Source organism: Mus musculus, chromosome 4, assembly GCF_000001635.26.
Source record: "Mus musculus strain C57BL/6J chromosome 4, GRCm38.p6 C57BL/6J".
NCBI lineage: Eukaryota > Metazoa > Chordata > Mammalia > Rodentia > Muridae > Mus > Mus musculus.
Window position 1 is genome coordinate 48333708 of NC_000070.6, and position 26534 is coordinate 48360241.

General features: G+C 39.1%; 1 protein-coding gene and 1 pseudogene across 12 annotated transcripts in view; one reads left to right on the forward strand and one right to left on the reverse strand.

Moving 5' to 3' along the window:
• Positions 1-26534, forward strand: part of Invs (inversin) — a 152250-nt gene that overhangs the window by 54001 nt on the left and 71715 nt on the right. For 2 of the 12 annotated variants that reach the window (NM_001281978.1, NM_001281977.1), the window contains exon 4: positions 10865-10980. The exons of the other annotated variants lie outside the window; for them this stretch is intronic. The gene's annotated coding sequence lies outside the window, so the exon portion shown is untranslated. The remainder of the gene's footprint in view (positions 1-10864; positions 10981-26534) is intronic. 12 annotated transcript variants of the gene reach the window in all.
• Positions 10311-11577, reverse strand: Gm12435 (predicted gene 12435; annotated as a pseudogene).

A 26534-nucleotide genomic window follows, 5' to 3' on the forward strand; every position in this document is an offset into this window, starting at 1 on the left:
TATGAGTGTTGGGAATTGAACCCAGAAGCTCTGGAAAAGCAGCCAGTGCTCTTAACCACTGAGCCATCTCTCCAACCCAGCACATTTTTCAGCATAGCATTTCTACCACTTTTCATTCTAGCTATTATGCTGTGCTGCAGTGTTACAGCTTTCTCTTTACGTTGATTATGATAAACTCTTAACTGGTCTCTTGGTTTCTGCTCTAGCTCCTTCAAACTGTGGCCAGTAAATCACCCAGAGCAATCCTTTATAAGCTAAGTCAAGTCATTCCTCTGTGTCTTGCCCTATGAGAGACACCCATCTTGGAGCAAAAGTCCAGGTACAACTGTTCCTCCATATCTGTGGGTTGTGAATCTTTAGATGCTCTCAAACGTGAGGAGAGAAATTGCATGAAAATGTAAAGATTTTTTCTTATCCCAATTCTCCATAAATAAGTAAAACAACTTTAAAATTTAAAGTGTAATAGCTGTTGTAAATAATCTAGAGATGATTTCAAGTATATGTAGGCTATCTACTAATATTATAGAATTTAGCATAACAGACTTGAGTATCTGTGGATCTCAGTGTCTGCTGGTGTCCTGGAGCCAATCCCATGGAAACCACTGTTATTTCTATTGCCCGTAAATCCTAACATGTTAGGAATTCTGTTGTTTCCATGACCTTGTTCTCTCCTTAAGCCAGTATGACTTTGGTGTTTCCTCTAACGGTCAAGGACAATTCTAGCATTTGCTGTCTGTCTAGCAGCTACGCTGGTCCTATAGGGATCTTCGTGCTAAACTCAGTCATTCTCGTTAGTTTTTTTTTTACAGAGGTCTCTTTGCCAATAAACCTGCCATATCCTATCTAATAGCCCTCTTCACCTCAATTGTTCTTGTTATTCTCCCACCTTAGGTTTACCTCGGCACTGAACACTACCTAAACTAAAATTTGGTCTGTTTACTTCCCGTGTGTATGCTCTTCTCCTTCCATTGGATTGTAGCAAGTGCCCGTGAACTTATGGAGTACGTTGTACTCACTACTTCATCTTGTTGACTAGAACAAGTATACAGTTGATACTGAAACATATTTGTTGAATGAATAAATAATACTTCCACAGTTGCAGCTTTATTATTTTCCCCAGTAGTTTAGCATCTTTACATTATACACATATTTTCCATAAAATATATAATGGCATTCTAGTTGTCTAATAACACAACATTTCCTAACGAAGTGAGGTCTCTGCTTTGCTAGCTGGATTTTCTCATACAAACCTCCATCCCCACCCCAGTGACTCCTGATTGTTCTTCATAGAATACTTCCTCTCTTGAGACCACAAATTTCTTTTTCTTTGCTCTCTGCCACCCTATGCTTTCCTGGTTAGATAGCCACAGACTGTCCCTTTGTGCTGCCTTTCCCTGGGAAGTGAATCAGTGCAGCCTAGTGGCAAGCAGAGGACTGAACATTTGCATCTTCAGAATGTTTGTATTGACAAATGGCAGTCAGTTATTGACATTTATGTCCCTTGGTGATACTTCAATTGGCTTATCTTTGCTGGTCAAATGCCTTAATTGTTCTGGCCTTTAATTCAGTCAAAGTCAGAGCTAGAGCAGAGGGGAAGGGGAAGGAGCCAGTCTAACAGGGCATCAAGCTTGAGCAGGGAGGCTGCTGGCAACGATCAGCCTGTCATAATGTTATGATTTGTTCATTTTTATACCATTTATTAGCCTTTACTTGTTGTGCCATTTGGCCTCCAGGGCAGATAAAGTGCTGTCTAATTTGGTAGGTTTGCTTCTGTCAGAGCAGCCTCGACAGGGAAGGTGTTAGCCGCAGTGACAAATAATCAATAGCCGTCCTTGTCATGAGGAACGGGAGCAGTCGGGCCTTTCATCTAGAGGATTAGAGGTCTAATTGGATTGAGAATAGGGAGGGTGGGCTGTTGGGTAACCCTGTCAGCCTTGTGAAGCTGTCAAATGTCAGCCCTATTCACGGTGAAGGGAATAAGGAACCATGTGCTCTCAGAATTGAGGAGGAAGGCATGTAAAAGCCCTTTATACAAAGGAATAGATACTGAAGTTGACTTCGCTAGCTTGTCCTCTCTTTTTATTTAATTAGGGATCTCTTTGGATAATAAATCTGAATAACCCAGATGATATTTTAAACCTGGATGCATAACAATGCATGCACATCACTAAATAAATCTAGGTTGGATCTTTTTGTTTTGGACAGTGTTAGACTGTAAACCATTTAAAATGGGACTTTATAAATTGTCATCTCATGGCCAGTATTAACAAATGATGGGCATTTTTACATTAATATTAGGACAATGAGACATTAAAAGGATAGATGAGTTAATAATAAAACAAGTTATTTTTATCTATAGTCATTTAGAAATGTGAAACTTCATGAAGCAAGGACTTTCATTTATTCCTACATGAGACACCCTAAAGAATTGGGACTCAGGAATGGGCTAAATTGCTTCTTCAAAGGAATGCCAGATTTTTTTTCTTTCCTTAGAAAAGTAGAACACACCAACAGTACTGGATTTGACATACCAGTGATATCATATGTAATTCAAGGTCTTCTTTTATACACATATATCTTAATGTGTCTTCAAGATACTCTCAAGGAGAAAGAATGAATAGTTTAATATCTACAGATTGTTGAATAATAAGCAGAAAGCATGGAGATGTTGGACAAGCAACAGACAATAATAGACAATAATAGAGAGCAATGAGTGGACTGAAAAATTTATTGAAGGGTTAGATTTAAAACTTAAAGATCTAAAGGGAGAATATTTACTGCTAACTGACCACTACCCTTCTGATCACCCAATTCAAATACCTACCATATATACATATATAACCATCTCATGAATCTTCTTTCCCTAATGTTTATCATCTAGAACAATGGCAAAAAGTTTGAACCACTGGAAGTCAGAAACTTATATGTACAGTGTCATTTACCTATAGCAGTAACCTGCACACTACAACACATTTATTTCTGCACTGCTTACAATAGCCAGGTCATAGACTTCAACATATGTGCCCATCACTGGATGATGGCTGAACAAACTGCGATATAAACACAGACACAGACACACACAGACACACACACATTATTCAGGCATGAAGAATTGGATGTTTTCTCTCATGTGAAATGTGGGTGATAGAGAATGAAAGTAAAGCCGGGCAGTGGTGGTGGACGCCTTTAATCCCAGCACTTGGGAGGCAAAGGCAGGAGGATTTCTGAGTTCAAGGCCAGCCTGGTCTACAAAGTGAGTTCCAGGATAGCCAGGGCTACACAGAGAAACTCTGTCTCGAAAAACCAAAAAAAAAAAAAAAAAAAAAAAAAAAAAAAAAAAAAAAATCAAAGTAAATGGAGTAGCAGGGATATGGATGGGGAAAGTGGAGGATGAGGGCAATAGGAAAGGATTACAGGTCATCATTGTGATCAGAGGACATTATATTTACATATATGGAAGTGTCCTAACAAAAATCTCTATATTTATATAGTTAAAAACATGTATGATACCTGGTGCATACTAAGGCTCTGCTAAGGCTCTGCTTCTTTCTGAGTGCTTTAGGCAGGTTGTTTTGGGTTTTTTTTTTTTTTTTTTGGATATTTTCTTTATTTACATTTCAAATGTTATCCCCTTTCCCGGTCTCCCTCCCTGGAAACCTCCTGTCCCATCCTCCTCCCCCTGCTTCTATGAGGGTGTTCCTACACCCACCCACCCACTCCTACCTCCCTGCCCTCAGTTCCCCTACACTGGGGCACCTATCGAGCCTTCATAGGACCAAGGACCTCTCCTCCCATTGATGCATGACAAGGCCATCCTCTGCAACGTATACAGCTGGAGCCATCTGTACTTTTAGGCAGGTTTCTAAATCTTAAAAGTTATATGTTTCTATTTCTTACTCTTCAAATTTATGATTATACTTCAGTCCTATGGGGGATAAAATAAACTTAATGGATTTGAAATTACTTTATATAAACTTTGATTCTGTTAAGGGACATGTCATCTAAAGAGGCCTACCTTTATTCACAAAATAGAATGATCTTTGAGAGTATGTAACTGAATTTAAAAGGGTTGAACCCACCACTTTGAAGTTAAAATTAGGAAGTGTTAAGCACGACACTCAGTAGCAGTTCTAAGAATACCATTGGACTTGTATTCATAATCTGACCCATTATCCTGTATTATTATTCACAAACTCATCTACTCCTATTCTGTGAGCTTTTCTTTTATATATATATATATATATATATATATATATATATATACACACTTTTTATTAGGTATTTTCCTCATTTACATTTCCAATGCTATCCCAAAAGTCCCCCATACCCTCCCACCCACTCCCCTACCCACCCACTCCCACATTTTGGCCCTGGCGTTCCCCTGTACTGGGGCATATAAAGTTTGCAAGTCCAATGGGCCTCTTTCCAGTGATGGCCGACTAGGCCATCTTTTGATACATATGCAGCTAGAGTCAAGAGCTCCGGGGTACTGGTTAGTTCATAATGTTGTTCTACCTATAGGGTTGCAGATCCCTTTAGCTCCTTGGGTACTTTCTCTATGAGCTTTTCAAATATAGAATCTCGTCATATTTGTCTGTATATCCCTGTAAAATACCTTTCTCAAATCAAGTACTAAATGAATGTCTGTGAGGAGAGAAACAGTGGCATCTTGTCAGAGCTATCAGAATTAGCTCTGCGTCCAGTTTCATAGTTAATACTTTTCATCTTCTTCCCTAATTTTCAGTTTTGGGGATGTATTTTTAAGTATTACTCATTTAAGCTGGGAGTTTCTCGGTTAATGAAGTGCTTACCTTGCAAACATGAAAACCTGGTTTCTCTGATTTCTCTCCCTAACTCAGGGCCACTGCAGGAGTGGTGTATGCACAGTCTTGGCTGTCGAACCATTCCTCCATCCCTCATCAGAGATTTTAGCTCTACCTGCCTATGCAAGAAAAACAGGAGCTTGGAGTTTAGGTGCAAGGAGTTAGCTATCTGTTAAAACAAAAACTTACTACTCTTCCATGTAGCATAACAGAATCTAGTGTCTCTGCAATATTATTTTAATGCTCAAAGTATTTTTAAAACTCACACATCTTGATAAACAGGAAACTGTGGTCCATAATCAAGAGAAAATGCCACAATAGAGAAAAAGCATCAGTGAATTTGTTCAAGGATACAAAGAAAAATGTGCACATACTGAACAAGTAGGATGTCTTCAGAAACATGGAGCATAGAAGAATGACGTAAATGGAAATTCTAGAACTAAAAATACAACATTTGAATTAGTTTCCTTAGTTTATACGCAGATGTGAGATAACAAGAGTTACCTTATATAAATAAGTTATCAATAGAATTAGTTATCAATAGAAAATATCCAATTTAAGGGAACTTAAAACATAAATCCATGAAAATTATCCAACCTGAAAGCAAATGAGGAATGAAGTGAGGGAAAAGCAATGAGTCTGCGGTTTGTGAGGCAACATTGAAAGACCTGTTTTATCTACAACTGGATTCCTAGGCTGGAGATTTTTGAAACAGAAGAATAAGAAAATTATAACCAAAAAATGCCCAGATGTAGCAAAAGACATGAACTTAAAGTTACGAAAGGTCAGTGAACTCCAGTAAGACAAATACAATAAAAAGCCCAAATAGAAGCTCTGTACTCTAATGTCAGAAAATGTGAACTAAAGAAACAAGCCATGAGGAGCAGAGGGAAAAGCATGCTCCCTCTAGTAACACGAATGCAAACGCCTGCATATTGCTTCTCAGCAGTATTTCTACTGGAAGCAGTCTGTAAATCCAGTGTATCCACATTGGTTGCCAAAGGAATTTTTCCATAGAAATACAAAATAAATCTGAATTTCATATGAGAGTATAAAAAGTATCAAATGGCCAAGTTAATCTTGAGCAAATAACAATGCAGGAGATATTACAGTAGCTGATTTCAAGTTAAACTACAGAATCAACAGAAACAAAAATACAATGCTGGCACAGAAACATAAGAAACAGACCAGTGGGGTAGAAGAGAGAAATTAAATATAAATCCATGTAACTATAGACACCTTATTTTTGACAAAGCAGAAAAAAATAATTGGAGAAAAGATAGCCTTTTCAACAAACAGTAATCAGAAGAATGAATAACCAAATGTAAAAGAATGGAAGTAGATTGGTGTTTCTCACTCTGCAAAAATAAACTCAAATTAAATGAAACCCTTGATGCAAGACCTAAATTTCTGAATCTGTTAAGGAAAGCATTGGGGGAATGTGTTAACAAGAAGCATAGGCAAGGATTTTCTGAAAAGGACTCTAGTAGTATAGAAAATAGGAGAACTTGACAAATACTGCATGAATTTAAAAAATGATCCCTTCAAGTCTAAGGAATCAATAAACACATTGACGAGACACTGGAAAAGGGGTAAAATCATTGCCATACATCCACCAGGAGATTAATATGTATAATATATAAAGACTGCTGCCATAGTTGTTTAAAAAAATTTTTTTGCTGTAATAAAACCCCATGACCAAGGCAACTTAAAGAAGAATTTATTTGGAAGTACAATTCTAGAGGAATAAGAGCCCTTTGTGGTGTGGAAGCCTGACAGCAAGCAACAGGCATGGCAGCAGGAACAGAAAGCTGAGAGCTCACATCTTGAAACACAAGCTAGAAACAGAAAAGTAGACCTGGAAGATGCAAGGACTAAGGGGCTAGGGTAGAAAGTAGACTGATGAGAGAGAACAGTAGAGAGGGAGGAGGAGGGAGGAGCAAGAGGGTAACGGGATATATTCCACATGAAAGCAGAAAGGTAACACTTTAGAGTAAGGAAGGACGGCAGTAAGGGAACAGTGGATAAGAACAAGGAAGGGTGGGTGGATAGATAGATAGATAATGGACAGATAATAGAAGGTCATATATATGCTATAATAAAATGCATTATTTTTAATAATGTTCTTCAACCACTTTAATATAGAAAATAAAATAAGACAATAACCTCCTAGAGGAAACATATATCAGAGCTAAAATATTAGAAAACAAAACAAGCATACATAGACCCTTTCATACCTTGCTGGGATAGGTGAAAAGTTAGGAAAAGCTTTTGGAAAGTATCTATTTAAGAGAGACACAATGGAGAATAACAGTTACAAATGGTGAGGATCCTTCAAGTCTATCTAGATGCAAATTATCAACCTAAAAAAGGGGGCTCCCTTGGAAGTGGTAAATGTTATGTCTATCACCTGGATTTCAGGCTAGATACTTAGAGCTCTCAGCCCTGAGAATCAGAAAGTCATAGATTTGGACACACAAAGCTACAGACTTATGACTCCAAATACTTGACATAATAGACTTATTTCCCTGATAGCAAATCTATGATAATCATAGCTTACTACCTGTACTGGCTAGTTTTGTGTCAACTTGACACAGCTGGAGTTATCACAGAGAAAGGAGCTTCAGTTGAGGAAATGCCTCCATGAGATCCAGCTGTAAGGCATTTTCTCAATTAGTGATCAAGGGGGAAAGGCCCCTTGTGGGTGGGACCATCCCTGGGCTGGTAGTCTTGGTTTTATAAAAGAGCAGGCTGAGCAAGCCAGGGGAAGCAAGCCAGTAAAGAACATCCCTCCATGGCCTCTGCATCAGCTCCTGCTTCCTGACCTGTTTGAGTTCCAGTCCTGACTTCCTTGGTGATAAACAGCAGTATTGAATTGTAAGCTGAATAAACCCTTTCCTCCCCAACTTGCTTCTTTGTCATGATGTTTGTGCAGAAATAGAAACCCTGACTAAGACACTGCCTTTGGAAGCTAGTGCCATTTGTACAACTCTGGGTATTAAGAATTAAGGACTTAAAAAAAAATAATTAAGGACTTATAGCTCTAGGCTTATGACTATGTACTAAATTTATAAGGCTGTTATTCCTTTTATTATCAACCCAGAAATGAGCAGCTAGCATTACAGCTTTGAGCGCCCCATGCAGAGACCCTCAGCATTTAGTTCACAGTGGCACTTTGGAAGCCTTCTAGAAGTCAGAGTCTGGGTTTTTCTCCCCAGCTATTCATCAACCTCATCTTCTATAGTCATGGCTGCTCATTATATCTTGCCTTCAGGAATTCTAGCCTCATTCCCCGCCCCCTTTTACTGAGGACAGATTCTTTTCTCATATAATATATCCAGATTATAGGTTCTTCAACTAATCCCAGTTCCTCCCCATGTTCCCTCCCCTCCAGATCCACTTCCTTTCTGTGTCCCATTTGAAAAGAATGGGCTTCTAAGAGATAACAACCAAACAAGACAAAATAAAATATAATAAGAAAAAGAAAATGTTATTATATAGAAGATGAGCATGGTAACCCAACAGGAGGAAAGGAGTTCCAAGAGGCACAAGAGTCAGAGACCCACTCATCCATCCTCATAGTCAGGAGTTCCATAAAAATACTAAGCTGATAGCTATACTGTATATGCAGAGCACCTGATAGACCCATGTAGTTTGCTGCTTCTGTCTCTGTGTTCTCCTGCTGTCCTCCATCTCCTCTGACTCTTACACTCTCCATGCCTCCTCTTTGACGGGATTCCATGAGCTCAAGGGAGGAATTTACAGAGACCTCCCATTTAGACTGTCTCTCCACATAATGTCTGGCTGTGGGTCTCTGTGTCTGTTCCCATCTGCTGCTGGAGGAAGCCTCTCTGATGACTGGACAAGGCACTGATCTATGACTACAGCAGAATATCATTAGGAACCTATTGAGTTTTCTTTTTCTCTCCTTCCTTCCTTCCTTTCTCCCTCCCTCCCTCTCTCTCTCTCTCTCTCTCTCTCTCTCTCTCTCTCTCTCTCTCTCTCTCTCTCCTTTCTTCCTTTCTCTCTCTCTCTCTCTCTCTCTCTCTCTCTTTCTTTCTTTCTACCTCATAAAGCTTAATTGTATGCTAAATCTCTGGTCTCTGGGCTAGCTAGCCTCTGGTTCATGGTTACCTAAGCCGTGTCAGGTGTGGGTTCCTTCTTATGGAGTGAGTCCTAAGTCAAATCACATATTGATTAGCTACTCCTACAAGTTATGCACTGCCATTTCCCTTGCATATTTTGTAGGCAGGATAGATTCTAGGTTGAAGGACTTTTGGCTGGTTTGGTATCTATGTTTCTCTTTTGGTAGCCTAGAGAGTTTCCATGAAAAAGGCTCCATGAAGGCACCAGCTGGAATTCTCCACGTTCAACAGGCTGTGTGGGTGTTGTCCTCAGCAATACTCCCATATGTCTGTCTGTGAAGAGCAATCCTTCATCTCAGCAGCAGCCTAGCTTGTTTGGGAATTTCCACGAGACCCCTTGTCCATCAGCTCAATTGAGTGTGACCCAGTTCTGCCGCTAGAAGTCTCGCCTGGCTTCAAGAGATGTACAGTTGAGACTCCATTATTATGAGTCATGATTAGGGCCACCTTCATACATTCCAGGAAGATACCTCTGAACTGGGTTTCCTACCCCAAACACCCCCTGATTCCAACTGTTTCTCCCTGCAGTTTCTCCCTCCACTCCATCTCCCTCACACCTGATCCCTTACCCCACCTTATCCTATCTCCCATTTCTCCTGTCCCCACCTGCCCCCAAGCAGCCCATAAAATTTATTCTATTCCCCACACCTCCCACTTTCAGAGAAGTCCATGTGACCCTCCAGATTCCTCCTCTTTACCTAACCTATCTGGTTCAACAGATTGTAGCTTGGTTATCACTTACTTGATGGCTGATATCCCCTTAAAAGTGAATACATACCATATTTATCATTCTGGGTCTGGGTTATCTCACTCAGGATGATTTTTTTTTATGTTACATCCATTTGCCTGAAAAATCCAAATGTCATTTTTTAACAGATGAGTAATATTCAATTGTGTAAGTGTACATTTTCTTTTTTTTTTCATTGTGAAAAAGTCTTTATTTTAAGAAAAAAATTTAGTTAACAAAAAATTTAACAAGTTTCACTTAGCAAAATACACCCAAAAGGAAATCACAGTACAAAGAAAGCTTTAAGTCAAGGCCTCACCAATTCCTACAGTATTAGTATTGTGTCTCAATTCTCAAAACTAACTTTTAAAAAGCTTAAACTTAACCTAAAGATTTTAAATGAAAATATAAACTAGAATGAACATGAGAAATGCTTCTCTTTTGCATCAGGGATCTAGCACCTTTGGGTTCTCCAGAAAAGTACATATCCCCAGTGTGTTCACTGTGGTGTGCTTAAAGATCCACTCAACATACTTAAACTACTTAACTCAGATAACATCACTCTTAAGTATACTACCAAAAATGTTAATTGAGAAAAGCGGAAGAAAATAGTTTTAGTTTACTCAATATTACATGCTAGAAGAAAAGTTTGCATGAGAAACACTGAAGAGGTAATTTTTTAATCCAGATTTCACAAACTCATGGTGCAAAGTGGGTCCCCCAGCTTCCTCTAGAGTTATAAACTGCTCTTGACTGCTTATTGGCTGCCTGTGAAATTTTCTGATTGAAATAACTCAAATGTTCCTACAATACTAATCATATCCGCCCATGCTGTTCTGACCGCTGTAGCCACCCCGTAACAGCCACTCACTGACTGGCTCTCCAGGCCACTGTAAGTTGCCTGGGCAGCTGACACGCCTATGCCCTGCATCACCTGGCTGCTATAAGCCCCATTGCTAGCCCCTGTTGTTGAATTCAGGAAGAGTTCTATGTATCTGTGCTGCATGTTGGCCCTGTCCTTGGACATAGCTGCCACTGCTTCTTCATGAGTAGCAAACTCAACATCAGCTTCTCCCGTCACCCTTCCATCAGGACCAATCTCAATATGAACTCTCACAGGGTTGAGTGGAGAGAAGAAGTTGTAAATGTCGTTCTCCGTTGCTTTGTAGGACAGCCCTCTCATGTGGACGCAGTGGCCGGTGGTGCTCTGCACTGTGAACTCGCTGTCTCCATATCTGTGGTCATACATTCCTGAGAGACAATAGCTGAGGTCTCTCCCAAACAGGTCAGTGGTGAAGCCATAGCCATCACTGAGGCCACTGTATTCTTCATAGCCCCCATAGCCTGCACTATAGGCACCAGACCTCATCCTATCCAGACCTGCCTGTTTCACAATGCCAATGTACCTCCGGGCTGTGCCAGGCCTGTCATAAGGCCCAGGCCTTTGCACAGACATAAACTTCAGAGGTGGATCTGAGTATGATCTAACTTCCTCCTGACTGCTCTTAAACACTTCAATATACCTGTGCCCTATTCTCTCCTTGTGCTTCCCTAAAGCTTTCTCAGCTAACTCTTGTGAGGCAAACTGAACGAAGGCCTCCCCTGTAATCTTGCCTTCCGGGTCCACAGGTAGTGTGATCCCGTTTGGCACAATTTCCAACCCTGAGAAGAACTGAACGATTTCTTCCTTTGTGCATCCAAATGGGAGTCCCCGAAGCCTCACAAAGCCATCATTGGCACTGTCGGCGCTGTTTGGACCACTGTGCTTCAACACCCAATCCATCTCGGTTCTGTGTGACTTGAACACCTCAATATACCGGTGTCCCATGCTTTCCCTGTCTTTTTTCAGAGCCAATTTTACATCATCTTCTGACTCAAGTTCGTACATTTTCTTTATACATTGTTCTATTGAGGGGCATATGGGTTGTTTCCAGTTTCTGGCTATTATGAATAAAGACCTGATGAATGTGGCTGAGCAAGTGTCCTTCTAGAGAGATGGTATGTCCTTTGGGTATATGCCCAAGAGTGGTATAGCTGGATCTGGAAGTAGATCAATTCCCAGGTATCTAAGGAACTGCTATATTGATTTCTATAATGTCTGTACAAGTTTGCACTCACACTGATAATGGAGGGATGTTCCCCTTGCTCCATATCTTCAACAGAATGAATTGTTTCTTTTGATTTTGAGCTTAGCTATTCTGTTAGGTATAAGATGGAATCTCAATTTTCATTTGCATTTCTCTGATGGATAAGAATGTTGAACATTCCCTATAGGTGGAACAACAATATGAACTAATCAGAACCCCCAGAGCTCGTGTCTTTAGCTGCATATTTAGCAGATGATGGCCTATTTGGCCATCATTGGGAAGAGAGTCCCCTTGGTCTTGCAAACTTTATATGCCCTAGTGTATAGGGGAACTCCAGGGCCAAGAAGTGGGAGTGAGTGGGTAGGGGAGCAGGGTAGGGAGGGAGGGTATAGGGCACTTTTGGGATAGCATTTGAAATGAAGAAAATATCTAATAAAAATTTTTTTAAAGAGTTCAAAAAAGAAAAAAGAATGTTGAACATTTCTTTCTTGGCCACTTGAGATTCCTCTATTGAGAATTCTCTGTTTAAAACTGTACCTCATTCTTAAATTGTATTATTTGGGTTTTTTACATCTAGTTTTTTGAGTTATTTATATATTTTGGATATTAGTCCTCTATCAGATGCGTAATTGCTAAAAAATAAATAAATAAATCTTTTCTCATTCTGTAGATTGCTGTTTTGTCCCATTGATGGTATCCTTTGCTTTACAACACTGTTTTAGTTTTATGAGATCTTGTTTATTAAATGTTGATCTTAGTGCCTATACTATTGGTGATCTGCTCAGAAAGTTGTCTTTTAGGCATATATTTTTACATCCTACTTCAATAAGGGTTCAACCTTACCTCTAGCCCACCAACCAGAGGTATTGGGAAAGAAAGGTTATTAGGATACAGGGGAAGTGGACCTATTTAGAAATAAATAGTTCTTTGGGGCAATTCCAATCTTCGTTGTTCTCAGTCCAGTCCACTCAGCAGACACCACACATGAACCATCAGCTGCAGTTCAATCCAGAAAAAAACCACAAAGTTCACCAACCAGCCCAAGTCTCCTCTGCAGAAGCTATAGGAACCTCACTAGAAATTCTCTGGCGAGTTTCTCTCTATAATATCACCACAAGCAAAGCTCAGCAATGCAATGTACGGTGAACATGGGTGTGGTCAACTGAAGAATAGCGAGGCAGAGCAAGGTAAATCAATGCTCGAGCTCCTGTTGTCATTGGAGTCATATTTATATTTCTTCTAAACATCACATGTCCTTTCACATGTCTAGTATAGCAAAACATCCTTTCACTTGTGTGCTCCAGCAAAACATCATTTGACATAACTGAATTTCTAAAGAAACCAGAAGTTTCCACTTCATTGTCTCCTATGTCACCACATTTAAGGCTGTTCCTCTCTTTCACTTGTATCAGGTTCAGTGGATCTGGTTTTATGCTGAGGTCTTTTATCCATTTGGACTTGACTTTTGTTCAGGGTAATAAATATTGATCCATTTGCATTTTTCTACATGCATACATCCAGTTAGACCAGCACCATTGGCTGAAGATGCTATGTTTTTTTTCAGTATGTATTTTTGTCTTCTTTATGAAAAAAATCAAGTGTCCATAGGTGTGTGGATTCATATCTGAGTCTTTAATTCAATTCCATTGATCAGCATGTCTGTTTTATGCCAATACTGTGCAGTTTTTATTAGTATAGCTTTGTAGTACAGCTTGAAATCAGGAATGGTGAGAACTCTAGCAATTCTTTTATTATTCATGATTATTTGAGGATTTCCTATGAAGCTGAAGCTTATTCTTTCAAGTTCTGTGAATAATTGTGTTGAAATTTTAATGGTGATTGCATTTAATCTGTAGATTGCTTTTGGTAGGATGGTCAATTTTGCTATGTTAATACTACCAATCCATGAGCATGGAAGATCTTTCCATCTTCTGATATATTCTTCAACTTCTTTCTTCAAAGACTTGAAGTTTTTATCATACAAGTCTTTTACTTGCTTGGTCAGAGTTACCTCAAGATATTTTATATACTTGAGGTTATTGTGAAAGGTGTTGTTTCCCTGATTTCTTTCTCAGTCCATTTGTCATTTGTACAAAGGAGGAATACAGATTTTTATAAGTTTATTTTATATCTAGCTACTTTGCTAAAAAGTTTTTATTAGCTATAGGAATCTCCCTTTTGAATTTCTGGGGTCACTTATTTATGCTATTGTATTATTTACAAATACAAATACTTTAACTCCTTTTCCTGATCTCCTTCAGTTTTCTTTTTGTTCTAGTTAGGACTGTAAGTACCTTCTTGAATAAATATAAAGTGGTCCTGTCTTGTTCCTGATTTTAATGGAATCCCTTTGAGTTTCTGTCAATTTAAGTTGATGTTAGGTATGGGCTTGCTGTAAACTGACTTTATTGTATTGAGGTATGTGCCTTGTATTCTTAATCTTTCCAGAATTTTTTAAACAATTTTTATTTATTTATTTATTTATTTATTTATTTATTTATTTATTATATGTAAGTACACTGTAGCTGTCTTCAGACACTCCAGAAGAGGGAGTCAGATCTTGTTACAGATGGTTGTGAGCCATCATGTGGTTGCTGGGATTTGAACTCCGGACCTTCAGAAGAGCAGTCGGGTGCTCTTACCCACTGAGCCATCTCACCAGCCCCTTTCCAGAATTTTTATCATTAAGCAAGTGTTGGATTTTGGAGGCCTTTTCTACATCTAATGAGATGCTCGTGTGGTTTTTCTTGTTCAATTTGTTTATGTGCTAAATAACATTTATTCATTTATATCTGTTGAACCACTCCGGCATATCTGGAATGAAGCCTACTTGATCATGGTGGATGATCTTTTTGATGTGGCCTTGGATTTTGTTTGCAATCATTTTGTTGAGAATTTTTACATCTATGTTCATTAAGGGAATTGAATAATTATCTCTATAATTATCTTTCTTTGTTGACTCTTTATGTGGTTTGGATATGGCTTCACAGAGTAAATTGGGCAGTTCTGTCTACTTCTATTTTGTGGAATAATCTTAGGAGTTTTGACATTAACTCTTCTTTGAAAGTCTGTTAGAATCAGCACTAAAACCATCTGGCCCTGGGCTTTTTTTGGTTGGGAGACTTTTCTTTTTAACTTTTAGAAAATGTATTTGTTTATTCACTTTCTATTCTAATATCAGCACCTTCCTCTCTTCTCAGCACCCCCTCTCCTTCCAGTACCCCCTCACAGACATCCTCCCTCCAGACCCCCTCTCTTTCTCCTCTGAGAAAGGGGATTCCCTCCAGGGGCATCACCCCACCTTGGCACATCAAGTCACTCCAGGTCTAAGACCCACATGAAGACCAACCTGCATGTCTGCTACATATATGTAGGGGACCTAGGTCCAGCCCATCCTTGTTTTTTGGTTGGTGGTTCAGTCAGTGGGGGCAGCCAAGGGTCAAGGTTAGTTGCCTCTGTTGGTTTTCCTGTGAAGTCTTTGTCATCTTCAGGTAACTCAATCCTTCTCCCAACTTTTCTACAAGACTCTCTGAGCTCCATCTAATGTTTGGCTGTGGGCAGGACCTCTGATTTTTTACTAATGGGAATGCAATATGGTAAAGACATTTGGAAATTATTTTTGGAATTTTAAAAACATTTAGTAGCATCTTATGTGATTTAATACACTCTTACAATACAGTCTGGTAGTCTAGGTCTACTTACATTCACAATTATTACCAAAACTTTGAAGCAGCCAAAAACATCCTTCAGTAAACGAATGCATAAGTAAACTGTGGCACATGAAATGAGGCATTAGGTCATAAAACCATGTAGAGGAATTAGATATAGATATTGACATTGATATAGATATTACTAAACAAAAGAAATCAATTAAAAGTATTTATGCATTGTAGGAGTCCAACTATATGATGTTCTAGAGAAGGTAAACTATAAAGCCAGTGAAGATATGAATGATTTTCCAGAATTTGAAAAAGGGGATACATCCAATTCCATGATTCCTTTAATTCTAGCACTAGGTGGCAGAGGCAGGGAGATCTCTGAGTCCAAGGCCAGCCTGGTGTGCATAGTGAGCTCCAGGACAGCCAGGACTACAAAGAAAAATGCTGTCCCAAAACAAACCAGCAAATACAAAAGGCAGAACACAGACTCTTTAGAATGCAGTACTCAATATAAACTGTCACACTAGATGTACTATAAATGTCATCACATGTTTGCACAAATACACAGAAAACATCACCAAGAGTAGATTCTAACATAGTCTATGGATTCTTGATAATATTATATTAATGTAAGGCTTTGGTAAAGATATTAGTAATGAGGGGGAGAATCCATGTATGTAATAAGAAGAGAAATGGGAAACTTGGGAATTTCTGCTGGAGACTTTTAATGACTTCTCTTTCACTAGGGGTTATTTGGTCTTGATTTAACCTTGCTAAGTTACCTATTAAGAAAATAATCCATATCTTTTAGGTTTTTCCAATTTGATGGAATTCGGGTTTTTAAAGTGTGCCCTGATTATCCTGGGTTTGCTGTGTGTCTGTAGTTATATCCCCCCTTTCAATGCTGATTTTGTTAATTCATATATTCTGTTTCTGCCTTTTAGTTAGTTGGGATAAAGGCTTGTGTATCTTGCTGACCTTTCTCAAAGAAACAACTCTTCGTTCCATTGATTCTTTGTATTTTCCTCTTTGTTTCTATTTTATTAATTTTAACCCTGGATTTATTTCTTGCCATCTATTCCTCTTGGGTATGATTACTTTTTTGTTCTAGAGCTTTCAGGTATGCTGTTAAGTGTTTATTCCATCTTACAACTTGTAGTTCATCATCCAGAGAAGTTAGGTCAGGAACTCAAGGCAGGGACTGAGAGACAGGAACTGATGCAAAAACCATAGGAGTGCTGCTTATTGGCTTGTATCTCATTGGTGGCTCTTTCTAGTTTTTTATAGCAGCCAGCATCAGCATCCCAGGGGTGGCACCACCCACAGTGAGCACAGGCTTGCCTACAGACCATTATAGTGGCGGGGGCGGGGGGGGGAGACATTTTCTTAATTGAAGTTCTCTTTTCTAAAATGATTCTAGCTGTGTCAAATTGACATAAATCTAGCCAGCACATTTTCTGCAAGAATTTTGGTCCAATTGGTCTGATGTAGGAAACATTTATTGCTATTTTTTTAAACTTTCTAGTTAATTTTATTATGTATGTGTTGAAAGTGCTAGTATTGGGAATAGTTCTAGTAGGGCTAAACCAAGGTTTCTCAACAGCATTTGTCTGGAGAGTAAAGCCTTGCTTTTAACAGAGGTGTATTTTGTCTTAGGATCAACCTCGTAGTGTAACTGTTCTTCAGTGAGGTAACTACATGTTTAGCTTTAGTGGTTACTTCATGATGGTGTTCCTAAATGTTGGCAGCACTCTCCACTTTGATCAGTACTATGTGTGCAGCCCAGATGCACTCTATCCTCAGCAGTATTTGATTTTGTCAGTGTTTTGAGATTTAGCATTTCTTTTGTTTTAATCTGCTTTTTTTTTAATTAAAAAAAATCAAATGTTCTTCATTTGTGTGACATTTGTATGCGCTGTTTTGTGAAGTTGTCTGATTCTACCAGCATTTTGTTATTGTTTTGCTCTGCTGCTGATGTTTTTGAGATTGTCCCTGTGTACCCCCACCTGGCCTGGAATTCACTCTGTACCAGACTGGCTTTGAATTTACAGAGATGCTCCTGCCTCTGCTCCGGGGTGCCACCACACCAGGCACCCCAGTATTACTTTTATGCTACTACAGAGAGACACTAGAACAGTTTCAAAATAGGACTTCAGACCAGACTGTCTACGGAAGCAGTGCACTGTTTGCTTTTGTAATATTGATGTTGGAACCCAGGGCCTTCCGTATCACTGAGTCCATCCCTAAGCCTAGTAATATATCTTTTATGGTGAAGAGTGTTGCTGCTGGGTGGTGGTGGTGCACGCCTTTAAATCCCAGCACTTGGGAGGCAGAGGCAGGTGGATTTCTGAGTTCGAGGCCAACCTGGCCTACAGAATGAGTTCCAGAACAGCCAGGGCTACATAGAAAACCCTGTCTTGAAAATTACAAACTGCAAAGAAAGAAAGAATGAAAGCAATCAAGCAGAAAGGAAGGAAGGAAGGAAGGAAGGAAGGAAGGAAGGAAGGAAGGAAGGGAGGAAGGGAGGGAGGGAGGGAGGGAGGGAGGGAGGGAGGGAGGGAGAGAGGGAGGGAGGGAGGGAGGCAGGGAGGGAGGGAGGGAGGGAGGGAGGGGGAGGGGCAGGGGGAGAGGGAGAGGGAGAGGAGGGAGGGAGAAGGAGAGGGAGAAAGAAAAGATGTAAAGAAAAAGAGAGAAGGGAGGGGGAGCCTGTCAAACTGAGGTTCAGGGATTTTCTTCCATGGCTATCTCTCTGGAGTTAAGCTTGCTTCCCTACTAGACCAAGATTCTCCAGCCCACTTCAGTTGTAACCACAGTAGAGATTCGTATTTTTTGCTCAAGAAGATTCTAGATGATATAAACTATGAACCTTAGGACTTACAAACTTGAAACCTCAACCCCAGATACAAGCCCTCTCTTGGGAACTCACCCTATTTCACTGCTGATCTCCACAATTCTTCCACCTAACTCTCAAGTGATCACCTTCTTCTATCTTAGATAATTCAACCTTGAACTGTTTCTTAATTTCAATTGAGATGAGGTAATGCAATGTTTGAAACTTACATAAGATATAATTTCTAATATGAAAATCTAGTAAAATAAATTGGATTGCATCAGAAAACAAAAGAACAAAACAAAACAAATTCTTCACAAAAAAAAAAAAAAAGAAAAGAAAACCCTGTCTTGAAAAAACAAAAAACAAAAAAAGAGTGTTGCTATTGTTATGCCTATTGGTAGGTATGGTAGCATTTGCCTAGAATCTCAGAATTTGTTAGAAGCCAAGAGTTTAAGAGTTCAAGGGTAACATCAGAAACATGTACATAGCAAGCTAGAGACCAGCATGGACTGCATGAGATCCTAACTGCACCCCTAATACTAATGATGATAATAGTATATAATAATAATAGCAATAATAATAATACTTAAGATCCTAACCTCACCCCAAAGAAAAAGAAGGAGGAGGAGGAAGAGGAAGAAGAGGAGGAGGCAGAGGAGGAAGAAGAGCAGCAGCAGCATGTATAAGGCCTCAGTTTAGTCCTAGCACCATAAAAAAATTGTACCAAAATATGCTTAAAATAAAATTTATATTTTTAAGGCTAAATTATAGCAGTTTTAATACATTCATAATGTCTCACAAACTAGTTCACTATTCTTTGTGTTATTTAATAATTTCTTAAGTTATAATAGATATATAATTAATTGCATTACAATTTGACAAATTTTAATATATATACATGTTCTTTCATTCACCACTGAAATCAAAATAATGATCATATTCATCATCTTTAAAGGTTTCCTCATGAATATTTTCATTCTTTCTCCCACCAGATGTCCCTCTCCAGGCAGCTACTGATCTTTCTTTCCCTCCAGAATGGTTTGTGTTTTCTGGTATGCTGTGTAAGTGGAACCATGCTGAGCTGGGTTTTGTCCAGCTTCTTTCACTTAACTACAGTTAATTTGAACTCCTTCCATGTTATTGCTACTTGATCAGTTGCTTATCCATTGTTACCCATCTCCTTGTTGATGGACATTTGAGTTGTTTGTAGTTGAGATCTGAGGACTGTTACAGTAACAGTGTGGATGTTTGCTTATCAGTGTCTGCTTTCCTTTCTCTTGGGTAAATACTTAGGAATGAAATGTCTGGATCATATGGCCAGCATTAACTTCTAAGAAACTGCTCATCTATCATGAAGTGGCTGTACTATTCTACCTGCCCACCAATAGTGAGTGAAGAATTCCAGACCCTTGTATCTTCTCAGGACACTGCATTGTCAGTTCTTTTCATTTTAGTCATTTTTTTAATCAAGCCATTATTCCACTCCATGTGCTTGTCATGTATCTTCATCATGTTTTGTATCATCCTTGGTCCTTGAAACTTGCTAAATTTCCTTAGTAGCTTTTATAAGTTATTGTAGATTCTCTGTACCTCTTTGTAAATAAACATGCCATCTCTAAATACAAACAAGTTCATTTTGTTGTCTTTAAGCCAGCCTTTCTTCCCTTCTTTTCTAGGTTGAACACTGAAAGTTAAAATGTCCTTTCTCAGTTCAAATAGAAATAGCTAAAGTGGACAGCCTTGCTTTGTTGCCTACCTTAGGAGGAAAACATTTACTCTCATGCCACTGAGTACCAAGCTGCCTGTCTGTTAAGACGTCCTTGCTGTATAAGATGCAGGAAGGACAGCAGACGTGGGGAGGAACACTGGAGCTCTGAGGTGTAATGAGCGTTCCCACGGGAGAAACAAGGGGAAAGGATCTGCCTGCGCACAAAGCTGAGATCAGACCTTATTGAATGGTGGCGATGCCAAGGAATCTGGGACTAGTAAGCAGAAAGCATCGCACCAGGGTAGCCGTGGAACCACTGGACATGAGAGTCTCAGGGTCTCCTGTGGTACAAGACCACTCCTTGTATCAGAAGCAAGAGGAGCACCAACAGAAAAGATCTTCCTTCCTGTCCTCCCTTTACATGCTGTGTCCTTTGATGTCCTTCTAGTGGTTTTCAGCAGTTTGCCTGTCATCGCCTTAAGATAGTCTTATTTATATTAACCATCCTTGGGACCCATTGATACACCTGGGTATAAAAATTTCTATTTCACCTATTTTTCCCTCAGATACTTTGTTCCATCGTCTCTTATCCTTTGGAGACACAATGTCAGATTTTTCTGAATTGTTCTACAGATCATTAAAGTTCTCTTGATTTTTAAGACTTTTTCCTCCCCCATCTCCATTTCAATTTATGCTATGAAATCCACTGATGATATTTTTGTTATTTAGTCTGTTACATTCATGTCATGTTGCAATTTTTACATTTCTGACAATGTGCTTTGCAATTCTAGGACTTAAATAGATTCATTCTCTCTCCCTCCTTCCCTCCCTCCATGCTTCTTTCCTGAAGGGGCTGTGTGTGTAAATGTATTCAGGTATGTGTGGAGACCACAGGACAACCTGGTCATTCTTCAGGTTTCATTCTTTAGATCCTATCCACTCCTGTTTTTAAGACAAGTTCTTTCTTGATGACCTGGACATCACAAGTAGACTAAGCTGGGTGACTAGGAATGGTAGGAATTTGCTACCTGTTCTCTTTCTAAATGGCAATTGTTACATCATCGAGCATATTCATGATGTATCCCTTATAACATCGCTAACATTTAATTCATATTAATACTCATCTGTATTTTTCTCTTTACTTTGAATCTTGTTTTTGTTTCTTTTCATGTATAATTCTGGTTATTTATCCATAATTGTGGGTGACACCTGTTAGAAACTCTTGCTTTTTGTTACATTGTTTGCCAGGCAGTTTAAGCTGACTAATCATACTGAAGCTGTAGACCCTTTTACTTTTTTTCTTAGTCTTTAGATGAATCTCTTAGGCCTGATACAATTTGAAGTCTATACTTCAATGCATAGTTCTGAGATGTCCATGGAAGCCTGAGGTGTGCACCAAGCTCTCCACCTATATTGAACTTAGGTTTCTATACATATGTCTTCATTTTGATGGAAATCCTGAGATCCGTAATAAGGCTTCTGACCATATGGAACTCAAGTATGTCTTGGCCAGTAGCTGATATCTCTAGTCTTGTTTTTTAATTTGAGTGTTTAATTTGGGTGCTTGCAGGTTTCTTGGTGTTTCTGTATTTTCAGTTCAAATATTATTTAGGATTTTAACAAAATTTCTATGCACACAAGTCTCTCTCTTTAGCTGTTTTTTGGAGGGAGGGGAAGTCTTCCCTCTCACTGTGTCTACCTTTTGTCTTAATCCCATCTACCATATCCATGACCTAATCAAATGACGTAGCCCAGCAGTCTTCCTGATTCAAACCTTTCTTCTCTTTAAACCGCTCTTCACAGTGAAGCCAGATATTATTCACTGGTAATCTTTTAACAACAGATAATTGGTGAATACCTTCTCAAAAGATAGTACCTCAGTCAAACTGTTCCAGCTTCTGTGTCAGCTTGTCACATAGATTCAGCTGTAGGGTTACTACAAACCCAAACTGATCTAGTTCATTCCTGAGGTCCCAACAGGCAGGATGTGCCTGTGTGCATGACGCCAGGTACCAAAGGCAATGTGGAAGCAGGTCCAGGCAAAGCTGCTTGGCCAAGAGGCCTGGGTCACACCTAAGGAAACTCAAGCTTAGAAACCCACACTATAACAAAAGAGCTGTGAGCAAAGCAGGACTCTGCCCCGAGTGAGATATTATGCGTATTCTGGTCTGCCCTCTAAGCTCATGAGGAACTGTTTCCAGCCTCCAAATACACTTTCCACTTGGACATCCTTGAAAAGGTATTTTTACTTACTGTACATGTTGAAACAATATGAAAAACTGGCTGCAAACAAGAACAAGAACAAAGCAAACTTACCTTAGGCCAAACTTTAAGAATAACTTCAGAGATCCCAGAATCATCTCATCTATTCTTCTACTCCCTCCATCATTTTCCTCACCATATGCAAAAGAAAAAAACAACATTCAACTACTTGTTAATTGCCGGCATAAATTTACATAATACGTTTTAAATCCTTCATCCCACAATAAGATATAGGATGAGAACCAGAATTACCTCAGAAGCATTGGGAAAGCACTCCTTTCCCCTCAGCTCGAAAGGCAGACTCTTCACAGAAGCATTAACTATAATTAGCAGTGTATCCGTACTTTAAGCTGTTACCCAGAAGAACTGTGCTAGGCCTGGGGAGAAGAGGACTTACGAGAAATTGCATGCCATGTAAGGAGGATGGGTGTGTAATGAATACAGCATAAATTACAGGCCAGTGTCAGTTTGTTGAATATCCTTTAAAATCAGGTCCATCTCAGGTTCAAAATCATTGTAAGCTGGGTGTGATGGTACATGCCTTTAATTTGAGCACTCCAGAGACAGGCAGAACTCTGTATGTTCCAGGTCATGTTGAGTTCAGGCCAACCAGAGCTACATAGTGAGACTCTTTATTAAAACAAAACAAAACAAAACAAAACAAAACATAGTGAGACTCTTTATTAAAACAAAACAATACAAAACAACACAAAATAAAACAATAAGACCCAAGCAAACAAAAGGATGGGTGCAATCATCAGGGAAAACACTCCAGTTTCTACTACAACAAACAAACCTTGTATTTTGTATTTTGACCTCCTGATGCAGTTATGGTTATGAATTGGGTTATAGTCACAGTCTTTCCCATTATTCATGGGGCTTGTTCCTTGAAACCTAGTTTCACAAGCACATAATTCCTATAATCAAGTTTTTCCTGTCCAAGATACCTACAGGACTTCTCTTTCCTAACTGAAGCTGCCTAGTGGAGGAAGGAATTGAAACTTCAAAAGTGTTCAAATTGAGAAGGAATGTGAGTGAGGAAGTGGGATTCACACATAGGGAATGGAATAGAGTAAATAAAGTTTGAAGGTGTAGATGGACTAGTATTTTTTAGTCCACTACTGGAGGCACTGACCAGAGAAAAGAATTATAAATTGGAATTCCTGTTGTACCATCTGTTACCTTTCAAGTGATGCTAATTTAATGTCTCTTTCCCTTCTTTTCCTCTTTTCTTTCTCCTTCCACATCTCACTTGTTTATACATTAAACCTTCCAGTGTCACAGTTTTACTCATAAACTTGTATTGCTTGTTTTGATGGTGTTCAGAATTAAAGTTGCTGTACTTCCAATGCTTTGTTCCTCCCATTGAATATTCCACAGAGAATAGTGAGCAGAGTCATTCTTGAACTTGGCTCTATTACTAAGTAGAACCATTCATAAATTTAGTCTCCTTGGACTAACTGGATTTATGGTGAGCTATCAGAAATCCTCCCAGATGTGCCTGACTGCACATGGAAGCTCTGAGCTTTACAGCCCTGTTTACTGCCAGCTGATTCTGACCAGAGCAATAGCTCTTGTCTGTGGCAGAGGAGAGTTAAGAGTATGACAGGGAATTTGACTTAGTGGTAGGCAAAAAAAAGTAATATTATGGGCTTGTAGAAGATGGGTGCCAGGCATATTGGATGCTGTAAGGCAGATGCTTCGCAGTAGCTATAGACCAATTACATATCCTAAGGTACAATGTATACAGTCCAACATACATTTGGTGTTTAGCATCAGTAGCATATGGTAAGTCATTACAAAACATGTTTCTAATTTTGGTAAAGTAAGTTGGAAGGAGATGTCATTTGAAAGACTGTCAGGTATTCCCTGTCATCCTGTCTTCCTGGGATATTTGCTGGCATGCTTTCTTGGTAAATTTCATTTGTTGTTAGTAACTATGAATAGGCTTAAATAACTTTTTCCTTGGATTTTTGGAAAGTTTTTTCTCAGACATATTTTCTCATTTATTTTATCCAAGTTAATGAGGCTTAGGATTCAGAAGAGTGTTTTTTAGTAAAACAGAGAAATTATGAAAATTTAAAGGACCTCAACCATCATTCAGTAGAGCATTTCCCAAAACTTCTCTAGCATAACACTCCCAAGATGGGGAGATGACTCACTGGGTAAAAGCTCTTACCACACAAGCATGAGGGACTGAAGTCCTAATCCCTAGATCTCAGTAAAAACCAGAGGATAGTGTACATCTGTAATCCCAGCACTCCTACTGGGACATGGGAGATGGAGGCAGAAGAATTGCTCACAGCTCCTCGGCCAATTAGTTTGTGCACACAGTGGAAAACAACAGAGAGCCTGTCTTACACAAGGGAGAGACTCACCCAAGGCTGCTCTCTAACCTCTAACACAGCACCAGAGCATTCACAGACCTTAATTCACCCACACCAATGCTTGTGTGTGCACAAGCACACATGGAAGAGCACAGTCCCATGAGACCTGTGAAGACTAAGTCCCCTGGTCAACTAAGTATGGGGAATGTTGCCTATTTATCCTTGGAAATTCACAGGACAGGTAGAAGCTCTTCCACAATTTCTCAGAATCTGTTGATTGCAATAGATTTTTTTTTCTAGCATAAACTAATACCACTTAAGAACTGGTCGCTGTAAACCGCTTGGCAAATACTAGTTTCTACATCTTAATTGGACTAGGTCATTTCATAGTTGAGGGAACTGACCCCTAAATTTACCTTACTTATCACTTCTAAAACCAGTGCCTTTCACAAAGTAGGTATGTAACAACAGTTAGCCAAATCAAATCATAAGGAGTTGGAGTCAGGATTCAGATTCAGGCCCCTGATTGTAATTATGGTGATAATATTTAATGATGATGCAGTTACACTCATGTTCACCACTAAAAGCTGATGGTAGGTGAAGGCATATTCTGTTCCTTTTTGTAAAAACAGAAAATCATATATTGACCTGTAAAGCAAAGTGGAAATGAAATTTTTACTGATGTTTTAAACTACAATAGTCTTAGGTTGTTGATCTATACCAGTGTCAGATGTTTGTGTCTTGATTTTTTTTAGGTGTTTTTGGTTGTTTTGTTGTTGTTGTTTGTTTGTTTGTTTGTTTGTTTAAAGTAAAGCCTAAGTCTCTCAGCAGACATCTGAAGGAGGAATTTTCTGAAGGCTCTTTTCTATTCCCATGATTCTCATGCAATTCTTCAATTCATTCTGGTCTAGAAAGCAGTGGATCTCCTGTGAAGAGGTGCTAATCCCAAGGCAATCAAAAATAGGCTCCCCAACGCTGTGCACGTTACTTTTGGTTTTGTTACTTTTTTGTTTTTGTTTTTTTTTTTAGTGTATTTTCTCCTTAAAACCTTCCTTTTTCATCAAATGCTGTACTATATAAGGAGCAGCTGGGAATTTAAAAGGACTCTGTATCTGCATTAAAATAAATCATTACCATACTAAGCTAACGTCATATTTTTGACATCACCAGAGAAGATCTTGGGATGAAATTCTTGAATTGTACTCGACCTTTCAAGCTGACAGGGAGCTTAAGTTAGATAGTGCCCCCCATTGTCTTACAACAGACACCATCTCTTAGGATTGCTATCATTTGTTCACAAAGAAATGTTGACAATAGCAAAGGGGTGTGGGTTCGGGCAGATAAACACATATTTTGTGTTTATCTTCAAAAGTCTGGACATAGTTTTTACTGCTGGAAGTAAGCAGGTATGGTGATGGGTGTGTGGGGGAATCACATCAGGGCCCCAGTCTTTATGGCCGCACTGCTGGCTGCTTGATACAACCCAGTATATTGTACTGTGTTGTTCCAGCTGCCTTTGTAAACACAGGAGCCTTAATAGATCATTCTGAAAGAAGCTACCATCCTGCCGTGTCTGTGGTAGCCTTCGCTCAGGTTTCTGACATATCCTTAATCTGAGCTCAGCCTTGTCATTTGGATCAATAGCAAACCAGATAAGATGTCTTCTACTTGCAAGACTATGGCTATAAAAGGTATTTGAAAAATAAATTCACTTTTTATGTCCATGCCACAAACCTGGGTAGTACTAATTTGTCATTTGTCTCTCCATCTGTCTGTAAACAGTCTGTTAAATTGGTTATTGATGAGACTAAAGTGAATTATACTTGAAGAAAGTATAATATAGAAATAAAATTCATAGTAGATATCTTAAATTCCTATAAAAGGGTGACATCTATTGACTTTCAACTGTAATCTATCCTAAAATAATGAACAATTAGTTTTATGTAATTTTCTGTTCCAAATC